The sequence below is a fragment of the Vulpes lagopus genome, chromosome 10 (genome assembly GCF_018345385.1).
Source record: "Vulpes lagopus strain Blue_001 chromosome 10, ASM1834538v1, whole genome shotgun sequence".
Classification (NCBI taxonomy): Eukaryota; Metazoa; Chordata; class Mammalia; order Carnivora; family Canidae; genus Vulpes; species Vulpes lagopus.
The window spans coordinates 67,379,526-67,381,632 of record NC_054833.1 but is presented as its reverse complement, the minus strand read 5'-3'; the positions used below and the strand labels follow the sequence as shown (position 1 = coordinate 67,381,632).

At 52.4% G+C, this 2,107-nt stretch overlaps 1 pseudogene; it reads right to left on the bottom strand.

The window, feature by feature from the left end:
- Positions 1–1,080: 1,080 nt before the first annotated feature.
- LOC121501100 lies at positions 1,081–1,294 on the bottom strand (annotated as a pseudogene).
- Between the last annotated feature and the right edge of the window lie 813 nt (positions 1,295–2,107).

The following is a 2,107-nucleotide window of genomic DNA, read 5'->3' as shown; positions in this document are numbered from 1 at the left end:
GGAGGGGGTGAAGAGAGATGTAGGGACGGGGGGGGGGGGGGGGGGGGCACCATCTTAGTGGTCCAGGAAGACTAATGGAGCACCGGGCTGAAGGGTACAGAGGACAGGGCATCTGGGTGGACATCTGGGGGAGGGCATTCCAGGCCAAGGGAATGGGAGGGACAATGTTGGGGGGGCTCCAGGTGCAGGGGAGGGTTGGGTGGGGCAAGATGGGCAGGGCCTCCTAGCCACGAGAGGGCCTGGGGATTTGATTCTAAGGATCATACAAAGTCCTTGGAGGGTTTGAAGGAGGTGACTCGATCTTATTTGGTCTTCCCAGCTACCCACCCTGATCAGCAAGGAAGCTGAGCTCTGAGAGCATCTCTGAGCAAGTCTGAGGCCTTTGTCCGAGACTCCCAAACCTATTGTTTGTGTGGTGCTGGGTGCAAGCTACAAGGCCCTCCCCAGGGGACCACATTCCATTAACCCAGTGCTTACAGACTGGCTTCTGCCACTCACACACATACTTAGACATTACACCTGGGGCCAGAACCTTGTATGGGCCAGTACCAACAAGTCCTCCCTCAAGAAACCGCCAAACCACAGAGCGACAGAAACTAAATTGTGTCACCATCTGGGAAGCAGGTGCTCGGAGGGTCTGCAGCCGGAGAAAGCCACACCGAAGGCAGGATGCCGACTGAATCCTAAAAGCCCCATCAGCACTCAGCGAGGTCAACTGCTAGAAGGGGACTGAGGGGTGGAGAGGAAGCTCCAGGCAGAGGGAACAGTACACAGGGAAGCTCAGAGGCAAGCATGTGCAGGTCGTCTAACGGGATGATTGGTGGGCCTATAATGTGGGATGGTCGGGGAGCAGTGCTAATAGATGAGCCAAGAAAGGGCAATCCCTTCCCCACTCTGGAGCTGTTTCCTAATCTATTCAGTGGGTGATCAGAAGGAAGTATGAGACCAGGGATGGGAAGGGGCACTGGGAGGGCCTCAGGCTGGCTGGGCAGGTCCGGGCTGGCCCACTTCTCCCTCCTGCCTTCATCTGAGTATGTGGGAGACCCTGATCCAACAGCCCAGACCAAGAGAATGGAGTTTTGTTCTCATCCTTCTACTTGGGGCCTCTTAGCTAAGCACATTTACAAAAATTGATAACGCTATTGTTTTATGTTCTTAAATTGCATTTCCTTTGGATTAAAGAAAGAAGTAGGGAGAAGAAAGGAGAGAGGGAGGGAGGAACTAAGTTTTCAATTAGCAATAATCGCACCTCGGATAAACCTCATTGGCTACGATACTGCCACTGCACAAAGCTTGGGAGGGAGGAAACAAGAGAGAAAGAGGCAGGAGAAAAAAAAGATTTGGAGATTTGGTAGTCCCTGGAACCATCCTGTTCCAGCCCTAGTCCCCAGCATCAGGGAGTAGGGGCTCAGAAAAGGAAGGTTGCCCGGGTGAGCCAAAGTGAGCAGGGGAGAAGGCAGCAGGGAGAACCAGTCTGGAGATATCCACGGTCTCAGGATAGACTGGTAGATCCTGATTTCACTTGGCCGAGGGCCCCTTCCAGCATTGAGAGCTGACCTCTTGGCATTCTTCCAACAACACTGGGTTATGAGTTTATGAGTGCCCATTCTGTGCCAGGCCTTAGACCACATGCTTCCCATCTGTTATCTGAGTACCAAGCAGCAGGCATTATAGGCCCCACTTTACAGGTAAGGAAGCTCGAGGCTCAGAGAGGAACAGTGACTTGTCCAAGATCACCTAGCTGGGTAGTGACCACTCTGGATTCAAATCCAGTCCTCTCTGTCCCCAGGACCTATATGTTCAACCATGGATATGGCCCATTATAACCAGATTAGGGGCATGTCTTTCCAAAGAGAGGAGTATCCAGATGGAAAAGCTGGAGGACTTAAGCAATTTCCCCAACATATCACAAAAGGTTAGTCCTCTCTGCTTCTAAAAAGTTCTGGATTCGGGATGCCGGGGTGGTTCAGTGGTTGAGTGTCTGCCTTTGGCCCAGGGCATGATCCTGGAGTTCCAGGATCAAGTCCAGCATCAGGCTCCCTGAATGGAACCTGCTTCTTCCTCTGCTAATGTCTCTGCCTCTCTGTCTCTCGTGAATAAGTAAATA